The 15,946-nt window shown below is 45.4% G+C and overlaps 1 protein-coding gene across 4 annotated transcripts in view; it reads left to right on the top strand.

The window, feature by feature from the left end:
• LOC121539105 (E3 ubiquitin-protein ligase TRIM9) overlaps positions 1-15,946 on the top strand; it is an 80,073-nt gene that overhangs the window by 1,434 nt on the left and 62,693 nt on the right. The window lies entirely within an intron of this gene.

The raw sequence follows: 15,946 nt of genomic DNA, 5'->3' as shown, positions 1-15,946 counted from the left end.
TTCAGTTCACGAGCTGGAGAGGGCCAGCAACAGTATTCCTGCATCAGGGGGAAACGCTTCCATCTCCATTCCTGGAACCCTATAAAGTCAGCACCCTTTTTTGATTATTAACTCAGTAGGCTGCCTGTCACTTCCGTACGTGACATATGAGAAAATACATTATACTGTGCCTTTGGAAGAGGTGACATAGGCTGCATCCCAATTGACACTCAATACCCTATATAGTTCACTACTTTTGACAAGGGCCTGCACTGTAATATAGTTATATAGTAATAATATAAGGGAATAAGGTGTCTTTTGGGACATAGACGTTGTGTTTCTATCTCCATACTCTAGTCTTTTCTGGTCCCCTTTTACATTCTCAGCTGTTCAACGTGCCAATATATAATATGTATACACTACCGGTCAAAGGTTTGGACACACCTACTCATTCAAGTTTTTTTTAAAGTTTTTTTAACAGTTCTTTACATTGTAGAATAATAGTGAAGACATCAAAACTATGAAATAGCACATATGGAATCATGTAGTAATAAAAAAAAAGTGTTAAACAAATCTAAATATATTTTATATTTGAGATTCTTCAAATAGCCACCTGTTACAGGAGGGGGTCGCAGTTCCGGAGCGACCCACTAGGTGTCATCCGCTAATAACCGCTAGGCAACTCCTCACTCACAGTCTGGACTAATCGGTATCCTATTGGTGTCACCTGTGTCTACATTTTACATTTTAGTCATTTTAGCAGACGCTCTTATCCAGAGCGACTTTACAGTTTAGTGAGTGGATACATGTTCTACCTGTTCACCTGTGTATTTATGCCCTCACTTCCCTGTGTTCCCTTGCTCGGTTTTCTCTGCTAGTTTCTCTAAGTCCAGCAGCACTACTCAACTCAGTGTCTGATCGGAGACCTATGTACAGGTACTTGAGAAGTGTTCTGCCTGTTTCGTTATTTGTTTCAGTCGTAGGTAGTATTTCGTATTTTGGCTGTCAGACGGTTTTTTGGAGACTTATTTGCTCCGCCTTTCTTTTATGGTGTTAAGTCCGTTGTTTTGTATTTTGGCTTCGGGACCACCAGTAAAGATCCTTGTTTCACCATCTCTGCCTACTGCCTACTGTATATCCTGCACCGCACCTGGGTCACACCTCACACCAACCCTTACAGAAAACTGAGCCAATATGAGATTCTTCAAGTAGCCACCCTTTGCCTTGATGACAGCTTTGCACACTCTTGACATTTTCTCAACCAGCTTCATGAGGTAGTTACCTGGAATGCATTTTCTTTCCTTCTTAATGCGTTTGAGCCAATCTGTTGTGTTGTGACAAGGTAGGGGGGGTATACAGAAGATAGCCCTATTTGGTAAAAGACCAAGTCCATATTATGGCAAGAACAGCTCAAATAAGCAAAGAGAAACGACAGTCCATCATTACTTTAAGACATGAAGGTCAGTCAATATGGAACATTTCAAGAACATTGAAAGTTTCTTCAAGTGCAGTCAAAAAAAACATCAAGCGCTATGATGAAACTGGCTCTCATGAGGACCACCACAGGAATGGAAGACCCAGAGTTACCTCTGCTGCAGAGGATAAGTTCATTAGAGTTACCAGCCTCAGAAATTGCAGCCCAAATAAATGCTTCAGAGTTCAAGTAACAGACACATGTCAACATCAACTGTTCAGAGGAGACTGTGTGAATCAGGCCTTTATGGTCAAATTGCTGCAAAGAAACCACTACTAAAGGATACCAATAAGAAGAAGAGACCTGCTTGGGCCAAGAAACACTAGCAATTGACATTAGACCGGTGGACATTTGTGCTTTGGTCTGGAGTCCAAATTGGAGATTTTTGGTTCCAACCACCGTGTCTTTGTGAGACGCGGTGTGGGTGAACGGATGAGCTCCGCATGTGTAGTTCCCACTGTAAAGTATGGAGGAGGAGGTGTTATGGTGTGGGGGTCCTTTGCTGGTGACACTGTCTGTGATTAATTTAGAATTCAAGGCACACTTAACCAGCATGGCTACCACAGCATTCTGCAGTGATACGCCATCCCATCTGGATTGGGCTTAGTGGGACTATCATTTGTTTTTCAACAGGACAATGACCCAACACACCTCCAGGCTGTGTAAGGGCTATTTTACCAAGAAGGAGAGTGATAGAGTGCTGCATCAGATGACCTGGCCTCCACAATCCCCCGACCTCAACCCAATTGAGATGGTTTGGAATGAGACGGATGGCAGAGTGAAGGAAAAGCAACCAACAAGTGCTCAGCATATGTGGGAAGTCCTTCAAGACTGTTGGAAAAGCATTCCAGGTGAAGCTGGTTGAGAGAATGCCAAGAGTGTGCAAAGCTGTCATCAAGGCAAAGGGTGGCTAATTTGAAGATGATCTCACATGGCTGTGTTTCAGTGGGCTGCAGAGGATCTCACATGGCTGTGTTTCAATGAGCTACAGATGATCTCACATGACTGTGTTTCAATGAGCTACAGATGATCTCACATGGCTCTGTTTCAGTGGGCTACAGATGTCAAGCCCACTTTAGAGAGTCTGATGTTATTTGGAGATCTGAGTTGTCATAGGCAACACACGCACGCACGCACACACACACACATACAGCTCTCTCTCCATCCTAGCTCTCTCTCCCTCCCACCTCCACTCTCCCAGCTCCACTCTCCCAGCTCCACTCTCCCAGCTCCACTCTCCCACCTCCACTCTCCCAGCTCCACTCTCCCAGCTCCCCTCTCCCAGCTCCCCTCTCTCAGTTCTCCCTCCCAGCTCTCTCTCTCCCACCCAGCTCTCTCTCTCTCCCACCCATCTCTCTCTCTCTCCCTCCCAGCTCTCTCTCCCTCCCAGCACCCAATGTGTCATTCCATGAGTAGGAGGAGAGGGCCAGATATAGCAACTATCCCCCCCCCCCCCCCTTACACACGTTGTTTCTGCAAATATACAAATACTGTCACAGTATTTAAAACGTGAGATCATGTTGTGTTAAACACCCAACTCTATGCATGGATCTGTCCTCCCTCTACATTTCTTTATTCATGTTTCTTTATCTTTCTTTTTGATTCCATAATTTGCCTTGTTGGTTTCTGCTAGTTTCCTGATCCCTCCCAAATGGCACCCCTTTTCCCTACATTATATAGTGCACTACTTTAGAGCCCTGGCATGTGTCCTGGTCAAAAGTAGTGCACTACACAGGGAATAGAGGGACATTTGAGACGCAGCCGATGGTCTGTTATTGTGTTATTCTTTTAGGCTCTGTTTTGACCTGTCATGTAAAGCTGTTGCATATGGAGCCTCAGGAGATGGCCATGGGGAGGGAGGGAGGGAGGGAGGGAGGGAGAGAGAGAGAGAGAGAGCGAGCATCAAAACACTCTCTCATGTAAAAGGATGTCAGGCTTCAGTATGGAGTCAGGCGCAGGACACAGAGCTAGTAGACAACGTACTTTACTCGTAAAATCACAAATGAACATAAACTCCACGCAGGGAGGACAATCCCGCTCACCAGTCAATAACACCAAACCTAGAACAAACACGCACACAACACAGTGGGAGCCAGAGGGTTAAATAGGAAACAAATCATAGACATAATGGGAACCAGGTGTGAACAATGAAGACAAAACAAGTAGAACACAGAAACATCGATTGGTGGCAGCTAGTACTCAGGTGACGACGAACGCCGAAGCCTGCCCGAGCAAGGAGGAGGAGCAGCCTCGGCTGAATCCGTGACAGTACCCCCCCCTTGACACGCGGCTCCAGCCGTGCGCCGACACCGGCCTCGGGGACGGCCAGGAGGACGCGGCGCAGGGCGAGTCTGATGACGACGGTGGAAATCCCTCAACATGGAGGGATCGAGGATGTCCCGCCTAGGGACCCAGCACCGTTCCTCCGGACCGTATCCCTCCCACTCCACGAGATACTGCAGGCCCCCCATCCGACGCCTCGATCCAGGATGGAACGGACCGAGTACGCCGGTGCCTCCTCGATGTCCAGTGGGGGCGGAGGAACCTCCCGTATCTCAGACTCCTGGAGTGGACCAGCTACCACCGGCCTGAGGAGAGACACATGGAACGAGGGGTTAATACGATACTCAGGAGAAAGCTGTAACCTATAACAAACCTCATTCAATCTCCTCAGGACTTTAAATGGCCCCACAAACCGCCGACCCAGCTTCCGGCAGGGCAGGCGAAGGGGCAGGTTTCGGGTTGAGAGCCAGACCCGGTCCCCCGGTGCATACACTGGAGCCTCACTGCGGTGGCGGTCGGCGCTCGCCTTTTTGTCGCCTGATGGCCCAGTGCCAAGGAGAGATCAGGATGAGCCAGCACTGGAGGCGAGGTAAACAGGTCCTTCAGATGCCTAAAAGCTCTGTCCGCCTCAGCTGACCACCGCAGTCGCACCGGTCCCCCCTTCAGCAAGGAGGTAATGGGAGCTGCTACCTGACCAAAGCCCAGATAAACCTCCGGTAGTAGTTGGCAAACCCTAAGAATCACTGCACCTCCTTGACCGTGGTTGGAGTCAGCCAATTACGCACGACCAAAATGCGGTCGATCTCCATCTCCACCCCTGATGAGGACAGGTGGTGCCCTAGGAAGGAGATGGACTTTTGAAAGAACAGACATTTCTCCACCTTGACGTACAGGTCATGTTCCAACAGTCGACCAAGCACCTTGCGCACCAGGGACACATGCTCGGCTCGTGTAGCGGAGTATATTAGAATATCATCTATATACACCACTACACCCTGTCCGTGCAGGTCCCTGAAAATCTCATCAACAAAGGATTGGAAGACTGATGGAGCATTCATCAACCCGTACGGCATGACGAGGTACTCATAGTGCCCAGATGTGGTACTAAATGCCGTCTTCCACTCATCTCCCTCCCGGATACGCACCAGGTTGTACGCGTCCTGAGATCCAATTTAGTGATGCAATGAGAGGTAGTGGATAACTGTACTTAATAGTGATCTGATTGATACCACGGTAGTCAATGCACGGGCGTAACCCTCCATCCTTCTTCTTCACAAAAAAGAAACTTGAGGAGACGGGTGAAGTGGATGTATCCCAGTCCCAGAGATTCGGAGACATATGTTTCCATAGCAGCCGTCTCTTCCTGTGACAGAGGATACACGTGTCTCCGGGGAAGTGCAGCACCTACCTGGAGATTTATCGCACAATCCCCCTGTCGATGGGGTGGTAATTGAGTCGCCCTATTTTTACAGAAGGCGAGAGCCAAATCGGCATATTCAGGGGGAATGTGCATAGTGGAGACCTAGTTTGGACTTTCCACCGCAGTTGCACCTATGGAAACACCTACACACCTCCCCGAGCACTGACGTGACCATCCCTTGAGAGCCCTCTGTTGCCATGAAATCATGGGGTCATGAGAGTTTAACCAGGGAAGGCCCAACACCACTGGAAACGCAGGAGAATCAATCAGAAAGAGACTAATTCTCTCCTCATGACCCTCCTGTGTCCTCATCCAGAGTGGAGCTGTGACCTCCCTAATCAGGCCTAACCCTAAAGGGCGACTATCTAAGGCATGTACAGGGAAGGGCACATCAACAGGAACAATAGGAATCCCTAAACTACGGGAAAACAGATGATTTAACAAAGTTCCCAGCTGCGCCTGAATCTACGAGGTGCGTGTTTCTGTCAGGCGTCAGTGTGTAGCGGTAGGACGGAGTCAGGCGCAGGACACAGAGCTAGTAGACAACGTACTTTACTCGTAAAATCACAAATGAACATAAACTCCACGCAGGGAGGACAATCCCGCTCACCAAACATAGAACAAACACGCACACAACACAGTGGGAGCCAGAGGGTTAAATAGGAAACAAATCATAGACATAATGGGAACCAGGTGTGTACAATGAAGACAAAACAAGTAGAACACAGAAACATCAATCGGTGGCAGCTAGTACTCTGGTGACGACGAACGCCGAAGCCTGCCCGAGCAAGGAGGAGGAGCAGCCTCGGCTGAATCCGTGACAAAGGCAGCATCAAAACACACACCAAAAAATATTTTCTCTCATACAATCAAATAGGATGCATGGGGAGGGAGTAGCTCTGTTTTGTATCATCGAAACTGTGATTATATGTTTCTACAGGCAACATAGTTTAAATTAAGCCTCTAAAATCAGTAGATCAATATATCCTCAAGCAACCGGGAGGAGAGTGAGCGGTCAGTTATTTACAACAGCGAACCAATCTGTGGGTAAAGCGACGCTGCGACTCAAACACAACAAGCCATGGCTTCCCTTAAAAGAAAAGACCAAGAACAACTGAGAGCAACGAGCAGCTAAAAGGATATCCAGGAAAACATAGCTAAAATGCTCTCAGTGCTCACCAAAACAAATAAACTGTTACTATCTGTTGTTAAAAAGGTAGATTTGCTCGAAAGGAAAGTAGAGTCCATCACGTCAGATGTGCATATACAGGGCGAGTGGATGAACAGGACAACAAAATTGGCAACAAAGGTGCAAACTTTAGAAGATGAACTGGACCAGCAAGAAAACAGAATGAGACGAAAACAACATGAGAATATTGTCCTTACCGGAAGAGGAGGAAGAAGAAGACCGTTCCAGCTACGTGATCAAACCGATATCAGAGGAGCTTGGCGCGGATGTATCACCGGAGGATCTGGAGCGATGCCATCGGATTGGCGTGAAACAGAAGAACGCTAAATACCCTCGCATGGTAATCTTTAAACTGTGGAACTGTCAGACCAAAGTAAACATTCTAAAGGTACAGGGGGAAAGCAGATCAAAATCCACGGCCAGTCCATTAAATTCATCCAGGAATGCAAGCAATTCATTCCGATCAGACAAAGGACGAAAAAGGGAATCAAGGGAAATAATATTTGATTCCTGGAAGAATGGAAGGGAACACAGAGGATGGAGTTCACAATCACCAATTAATCCCTGAACAGGCTGCAGGAAATCTTTCCAGTTGAAAGAGAGCCCAATGCCCTGAGGAGATGAAGAAAAAGTGATAAGCACACTAGGCTACATACAGGGATAAGCACACTAGGCTACATACAGGGATAAGCACACTAGGCTACATACAGTGCCTTAGACCACTGTATGTAGCCTAGACCACAGCGATGCAGTGCCTTAGACCACTGCGCCACTCGGGAGGCATAGGGTATATGATGTGTGTGAATGAAAGCTGTATAGAGGGGTGTAATTGTATTTGTATTTGTATTTATTAGGGATCCTCATTAGTTCCTGCCAAGGCAGCAGCTACTCTTCCTGGTGTTTATTATGGATCCCCATTAGTTCCTGCCAAGGCAGCAGCTACTCTTCCTGGGGTTTATTATGGATCCCCATTAGTTCCTGCCAAGGCAGCAGCTACTCTTCCTGGTGTTTATTATGGATCCCCATTAGTTCCTGCCAAGGCAGCAGCTACTCTTCCTGGGGTTTATTATGGATCCCCATTAGTTCCTGCCAAGGCAGCAGCTACTCTTCCTGGTGTTTATTATGGATCCCCATTAGTTCCTGCCAAGGCAGCAGCTACTCTTCCTGGGGTTTATTATGGATCCCCATTAGTTCCTGCCAAGGCAGCAGCTACTCTTCCTGGGGTCCAAACACATTAAAGCATTTACATTACACATAAGACAAAATATAAAACAGTACATAATATGACATTATCACACCACTACATATCTAGAATACAACATGTACAATACCACCATACAGCAGTATTACAATTTACATGTGTTATAGCGTGTGTGTGCATATGCATGTGTCTTTAACTGTGTGTGTCTCTTCAGTCCCCGCTGTTCCATAATGTGTATTTTTATCTGTTTCTTTTTATCTGATTCTACTGCTTGCATCAGTTACCTGATGTGGAATAGAGTTCCATGTAGACATGGCTCTATGTAGTACTGTGTGCCTCCCATAGTCTGTTCTGGACTTGGAGATTGTGAAGAGACCTCTGGTGGCATGTCTTGTGGGGTATGCATGAGTTTCCGAGCTGTGTGCTACTAGTTTAAACAGACAGCTCTGTGTATTCAGCTTGCCAACACTTCTTACAAAAACAAGTAGTGATGAAGTCAATCTCTCCTCCACTTTGAGCTATAAGAGATTGACATGCATATCATTAACGTTAGCTCTCCGTGTACATTTAAGGGCCAGCCATGCTGCCCTGTTCTGAGCCAATTGTAATTTTCCTAAGTCCCTCTTTGTGGCATCTGACCACACGACTGGACAGTAGTCCAGGTACGACAAAACTAGGGCCTGTAGGACCTGCCTTGTTGATAGAAGGCAGAGCAGCGCTTTATTATGGACAGACTTCTCCCCATCTTAGCTACTGTTGTATCAACATGTTTTGACCATGACAGTTTCAGGGTTACTCCAAGCAGTTTAGTCACCTCAACAATTTCCACATTATTCATTACAATATTTAGTTGAGGTTTAGGGTTTAGTGAATGATTTGTCCCAAATACAATGCTTTTAGTTTTTGAAATATTTAGGACTAACTTATTCCTTGCCCCTCATTCTGAAACTAACTGCAGCTCTTTGTTAAGTGTTGCTGTCATTTCAGTCGCTGTGGTAGCTGACGTGTATAGTGTTGAGTCATCTGCGTACATAGCCACACTGGCTTTACTCAAAGCCAGTGGCATGTCCTTAGTAAAGATTGATACAATTAAGGGGCCTAGACAGCTGCCCTGGGGAATTCCTGATTCTACCTGGATTATGTTGGAGAGGCTTCCATTAAAGAACACCCTCTGTATTCTGTTAGACAAGTAACTCTTTATCAACAATATAGCAGGGGGTGTAAAGCCATAACACATACGTTTTTCCAGCAGCAGACTATGATCGATAATGTCAAAAGCCGCACGGAAGTCTAACAAAACAGCCCCCTCAATCTTTTTATCATCAATTTCTCTCAACCAATCATCAGTCATTTGTGTAAGTGCTGTGCTTGTTGAATGTCCTTCCCTATAAGCGTGCTGAAAGTCTGTTGTCAATTTGTTTACTGTAAAGTAGCATGGTATCTGGTCAAACACAATTCTGTTAATATGGGCTATTTTAACACTTTTCTGGGAAGCTTGATTGTTTTTATTGCTTTACTGGGAAGCTTTTTAGAAGTAGACATGCTCATGTTATTTATATTTGAGCTGATAGTGCAGGGTGAGCTGCACACAGTGGACTTCCTACTAGGGCCCACCGCCTCAGTACTAACAGTACACTGGTTTATAGGCACATGATTACTGCATACAATAGCTGTAGGACCAACAGAGGCATTCAGGGCAGTTAGAGGGACATAAATTAAGTTACTTACAGTGAGGGAAAAAAGTATTTGATCCCCTGCTGATTTTGTACGTTTGCCCACTGACAAAGACATGATCAGTCTATAATTTTAATGGTAGGTTTATTTGAACAGTGAGAGACAGAATAACAACAACAAAATCCAGAAAAATGCATGTCAAAAATTTTATAAAGTGATTTGCATTTTAATGAGGGAAATAAGTATTTGACCCCTCTGCAAAACATGACTTAGTACTTGGTGACAAAACCCTTGTTGGCAATCACAGAGGTCAGATGTTTCTTGTAGTTGGCCACCAGGTTTGCAAACATCTCAGGAGGGATTTTGTCCCACTCCTCTTTGCAGATCTTCTCCAAGTCATTAAGGTTTCGAGCCTGACGTTTGCCAACTCGAACCTTCAGCTCCCTCCACAGATTTTCTATGGGATTAAGGTCTGGAGATTGGCTAGGCCACTCCAGGACCTTAATGTGCTTCTTCTTGAGCCACTCCTTTGTTGCCTTGGCTGTGTGTTTTGGGTCATTGTCATGCTGGAATACCCATCCACGACCCATTTTCAATGCCCTGGTTTAGGGAAGGAGGTTCTCACCCAAGATTTTACGGTACATGGCCCCGTCCATCGTCCCTTTGATGCGGTGAAGTTGTCCTGTCCCCTTAGCAGAAAAACACCCCCAAAGCATAATGTTTCCACCTCCATTTTTGACAGTGGGGATGGAGTTCTTGGGGTCATAGGCAGCATTCCTCCTCCTCCAAACACGGCGAGTTGAGTTGATGCCAAAGAGCTCAATTTTGGTCTCATCTGACCACAACACTTTCACCCAGTTCTCCTCTGAATCATTCAGATGTTCATTGGCAAACTTCAGACGGGCCTGTATATGTGCTTTCTTGAGCAGGGGGACCTTGCGGGCGCTGCAGGATTTCAGTCCTTCACGGCGTAGTGTGTTACCAATTGTTTTCTTGGTGACTATGGTCCCAGCTGCCTTGAGATCATTGACAAGATCCTCCCGTGTAGTTCTGGGCTGATTCCTCACCATTCTCATGATCATTGCAACTCAACGAGGTGAGATCTTGCATGGAGCCCCAGGCCGAGGGAGATTGACAGTTCTTTTGTGTTTCTTCCATTTGCGAATAATCGCACCAACTGTTGTCACCTTCTCACCAAGCTCCTTGGCGATGGTCTTGTAGCCCATTTCAGCCTTGTGTAGGTCTACAATCTTGTCCCTGACATCCTTGGAGAGCTCTTTGGTCTTGGCCATGGTGGAGAGTTTGGAATCTGATTGATTGATTGCTTCTGTGGACAGGTGTCTTTTATACAGGTAACAAACTGAGATTAGGAGCACTCCCTTTAAGAGTGTGCTCCTAATCTCAGCTCGTTACCTGTATAAAAGACACCTGGGAGCCAGAAATCTTTCTCATTGAGAGGGGGTCAAATACTTATTTCCCTCATTAAAATGTAAATCAATTTATAACATTTTTGACATGCGTTTTTCTGGATTTTTTTGTTGTTATTCTGTCTCTCACTGTTCAAATAAACCTACCATTAACATTATAGACTGATCATTTCTTTGTCAGTGGGCAAACGTACAAAATCAGCAGGGGATCAAATACTTTTTTCCCTCACTGTATGTTGTGTCTGCCAACGCCTCTGGGATAATGTAAATTTGCTGCAGCATTATGACAACTCAGCGACACAATGGTAGGGATTCACTGAGCTGGTCTTGGGTCATTGGTAAGTCATTGTGGTCCTCTGTAGCTCAGCTGGTAGAGCACGGCGCTTGTAACGCCAAGGTAGTGGGTTCGATCCCCGGGACCACCCATACACCAAAAAAATAAATAAATATGCACGCATGACTGTTAGTCGCTTTGGATAAAAGCGTCTGCTAAATGGCATATTATTATTATTATTATTGTCTCAATGCAGCCTTGAGATGCGTGGACAGAGTCCAGGAGCCAAGATGATTTGGATGGACTCCGTCATTCCTGTTGAGCATCTTCTATTTCCAGAAGGTGTCGAAGTTATCTATAAAAGTGATATCAAACAGAGCTACAGTAATCTTTTAGCCAGGTGTGTAATGCCAGTAGCCTGCTGCATGACGATGGTACCAGACCTGAAATAGATGGCTGCTTTTTTGGAATCTTTCAGTGCTAGAATCAGTTCTTTTAGAAGGGAGTGTTGGAGGAGGAAAAGACGAAGGTTGGGGTAAACTGAGCCTGGTTGGGTATGGGAGGACAATGAGGGGAGGTGGGGATAAGCTTGGCTTGGTGGGGCAAGGTTGGGTAAGGATTGGAGGGTGGGTCAAACTTGGCTTGGGGGGCAAGGGGGAGTAAAGATGGGAGGTGGGGATAAGCTTGGCTTGGGTGGGTTAAAGGGGGGATGAGAAGAGAGAGGGGGGGGGAGAGAGGGATGGATTTGGTTTGGGAGAAGGAAGGAATATATTTTACTACAATGTAATTGTATTTCAATTTTTTATTTATACTTGTAAACCCATTGTAAATTAATAAGAGTTCTGGACAGATTAGGAAAGAATGTAAAATCCTTATTATTCCTTGTTTGTTATTATTATAATTAAGATTCAATAGTGGTTATTGGTTGAGAATGGAGAGAGGCTTTATGTGAGGGATTGGGATGGGGTGACTGGGAGAGCATCAGACACTTCACTCATCCCATCTCAGTCTCTCGGTGGACCCACTCTCCCCAAGTAGACCCCACCAGTCACTATACTTTAATTTCATTTATAAAGAAAGACAAACTGACCACAGTACTTAAGTGGCAGTCTTTCTCCAATGACATAATCAATAAAATACACGTTTTTATTGGTACATTAGGAGAGGAGTTGAAGCTTAATTACGGCAGTGGGCTAAATCAGGGTCACACAGTGTTTCATGGTAGTCTTAAACTTTGAAACAAAAGTATACGCCTCACACACATGGTTATGGCCTTACAAACAATAAGACACCTGTACCATGTCAGATATAGAGTTGAAATGTATTACATTTTGAGTTTGCATCCCAATATTAGACTTTATATACATCACAGAAGACTGAAATATAACAAAACCGTTTGACATAGAAACACCGGATTTTAGGCAGGTTTTTTTTAAATAATGTTTATTAAATATAAAATAATATATAGATATTTTTGGTACTTTTTACCCGTTTTTCTCCCCAATTGGTGGTTACAGTCTTGTCCCATCGCTGCCACACGGACTCGGGAGAGGCGAAGGTGGAGAGCCATGCGTCCTCCGAAACATGACCCTGCCAAGCCGCACTGCTTCTTGACACACTGCTCGCTTAACCCGGAAGCCAGCCGCACCAATGTGTCGGAGGAAACACAACTGCCGACCGAAGTCAGCGTGTATGCGCCGGTCCCGCCACAAGGAGTCGCTAGAGCGCAATGGGACAAGCACATCCCGGCCGGACAAACCCTCCCCTAACCGGGACGACGCTGGTCCAATTATGTGCCACCTCCCGGTCGCGGCCTGGGATCGAACCCGGGTCTGTAGTGACGCCACAACACTGCGATGCAGAGCCTTAGACCGCTGCGCCACTTGGGAGGCCCATTAATTATACAATTATGAAATATATTAATAACATTCCACCCATGAGCCCACTAGGTCATTTGACTGCAGGAAAGGGCTACATAGTGATCCATTCTGACTACTATATGTGTCGTCACACAGGGTCACGTGCTGACACAGACCAATCATGGGCCGGCAGGCTACGAGGAGGCTCGTGCCCTCAAGCCATAGACGTTAAGGTTGACTCTCTCAGGCAGGATGAAAATGACTACATCGATCCTTTGTTAGTTACGACCACGTTCACCATGATCCTTTGTTAGTTACGGCCACGTTCACCATGATCCTTAGTGATTTTTTTTTGGTGCCATTCAGCTCCATTCAGCAATATGGTGCGCTTCAAATTAAAATACTTCAAGTGTAAATACTTCCTATGTAGTGCACTACTTTTGACCAGGGCTCATAGGGCTCATAGGGCTATGGTCAAAAGTAGTGCACTAGATAGGGAATAGGGTGCCAATTGGGACAGATCAATAGAGAAGTGACATTGTCGAATGGATCAGAGCCATTGTATTGTATATGCAGTTGTTTGCCTCCTTAAAAGTACAAAGACCTGCATTGTCAGACGGCATCACAGTGTTCTGTCATGTTCCTGTGGTCACAAAGAGCATTTCCTTGTAGTCCATTGTCCTTTGTCTGTTACTCTGTATTTCTCTGTCCCTGTCTCTGTCTCTGCGTCCCAAATGGCACCCTATTCCCTATATAGTGCACCACATTTGACCAGAGCCCTACCAGAGCCGCCACTCTGTAGGGAATAGAGTCATTTGGGACGCAGCCTCGGTCTCAGACATTTTGTTCAGTCAAGGTGTCACGAATGCATTTCATTTACAATATCAAACATGATGTTGGCATGGCTCCCATTCTAAAGGACAACAGCACAGTCACACCTGCCACAGTGTCACCATAGCAACCAAATCCCCATACATTTACATTTACATTTTAGTCATTTAGCAGACGCTCTTATCCAGAGCGACTTACAGTTAGATGTTGTGTTAGATACGGTACCTGACCCCATATGATTTATCCCAGATGCTTTCCAGCATTCCCTTTTGTGTGTGCGTTGGAGCTTTATGATGATTGGGACCATTACTCCCTCCTCCATCTATATCATTACTCCCTCCTCCATCTATATCATTACTCCCTCCTCCATCTATATCATTACTCCCTCCTCCATCTATGTCATTACTCCCTCCTCCATCTATATCATTACTCCCTCCTCCATCCATGTCATTACTCCCTCCTCCATCTATGTCATTACTCCCTCCTCCATCTATATCATTACTCCCTCCTCCATCTATATCATTACTCCCTCCTCCATCTATGTCATTACTCCCTCCTCCATCTATATCATTACTCCCTCCTCCATCTATATCATTACTCCCTCCTCCATCTATGTAATTACTCCCTCCTCCATCTATATCATTACTCCCTCCTCCATATATATCATTACTCCCTCCTCCATCTATGTCATTACTCCCTCCTCCATCTATATCATTACTCCCTCCTCCATATATATCATTACTCCCTCCTCCATCTATGTCATTACTCCCTCCTCCAATTACAGTGGGGAAAAAAAGTATTTAGTCAGCCACCAATTGTGCAAGTTCTCCCACTTAAAAAGATGAGAGAGGCCTGTAATTTTCATCATAGGTACACGTCAACTATGACAGACAAAATGAGGAAAAAATAAGAAAATCACATTGTAGTATTTTTAATGAATTTATTTGCAAATTATGGTGGAAAATAAGTATTTGGTCAATAACAAAAGTTTCTCAATACTTTGTTATATACCCTTTGTTGGCAATGACACAGGTCAAACATTTTCTGTAGGTCTTCACAAGGTTTTCACACACTGTTGCTGGTATTTTGGCCCATTCCTCCATGCAGATCTCCTCTAGAGCAGTGATGTTTTGGGGCTATCGCTGGGCAACACGGACTTTCAACTCCCCTCCAAAGATTTTCTATGGGGTTGAGATCTGAGACTGGCTAGGCCACTCCAGGACCTTGAAATACTTCTTACGAAGCCACTCCTTCGTTGCCCGGGCGGTGTGTTTGGGATCATTGTCATGCTGAAAGACCCAGCCACGTTTCATCTTCAATGCCCTTGCTGATGGAAGGAGGTTTTCACTCAAAATCTCACGATACATGGCCCCATTCATTCTTTCCTTTACACGGATCAGTCGTCCTGGTCCCTTTGCAGAAAAACAGCCCCAAAGCATGATGTTTCCACCCCCCATGCTTCACAGTAGGTATGGTGTTCTTTGGATGCAACTCAGCATTCTTTGTCCTCCAAACACGACGAGTTGAGTTTTTACCAAAAAGTTATATTTTGGTTTCATCTGACCATATGACATTCTCCCAATCCTCTTCTGGATCATCCAAATGCACTCTAGCAAACTTCAGACGGGCCTGGACATGTACTGGCTTAAGCAGGGGGACACGTCTGGCACTGCAGGATTTGAGTCCCTGGCGGCGTAGTGTGTTACTGATGGTAGGCTTTGTTACTTTGGTCCCAGCTCTCTGCAGGTCATTCACTAGGTCCCCCCGTGTGGTTCTGGGATTTTTGCTCACCATTCTTGTGATCATTTTGACCCCACGGGGTGAGATCTTGCGTGGAGCCCCAGATCGAAGGAGATTATCAGTGATCTTGTATGTCTTCCATTTCCTAATAATTGCTCCCACAGTTGATTTCTTCAAACCAAGCTGCTTACCTATTGCAGATTCAGTCTTCCCAGCCTGGTGCAGGTCTACAATTTTGTTTCTGGTGTCCTTTGACAGCTCTTTGGTCTTGGCCATAGTGGAGTTTGGAGTGTGACTGTTTGAGGTTGTGGACAGATGTCTTTTATACTGATAACAAGTTCAAACAGGTGCCATTAATACAGGTAACGAGTGGAGGACAGAGGAGCCTCTTAAAGAAGAAGTTACAGGTCTGTGAGAGCCAGAAATCTTGCTTGTTTGTAGGTGACCAAATACTTATTTTCCACCATAATTTGCAAATAAATTCATAAAAAAATCCTACAATGTGATTTTCTGGATTTTTTTTCCTCATTTTGTCTGTCATAGTTGACTTGTACCTATGATGAACATTACAGGCCTCTCTCATCTTTTTAAGTGG

The sequence above is a fragment of the Coregonus clupeaformis genome, chromosome 25 (genome assembly GCF_020615455.1).
Source record: "Coregonus clupeaformis isolate EN_2021a chromosome 25, ASM2061545v1, whole genome shotgun sequence".
In the NCBI taxonomy this organism is placed as follows: domain Eukaryota; kingdom Metazoa; phylum Chordata; class Actinopteri; order Salmoniformes; family Salmonidae; genus Coregonus; species Coregonus clupeaformis.
The sequence above is the reverse complement of the archived record's forward strand: the minus strand, read 5'-3'. Positions and strand labels throughout refer to the sequence as shown.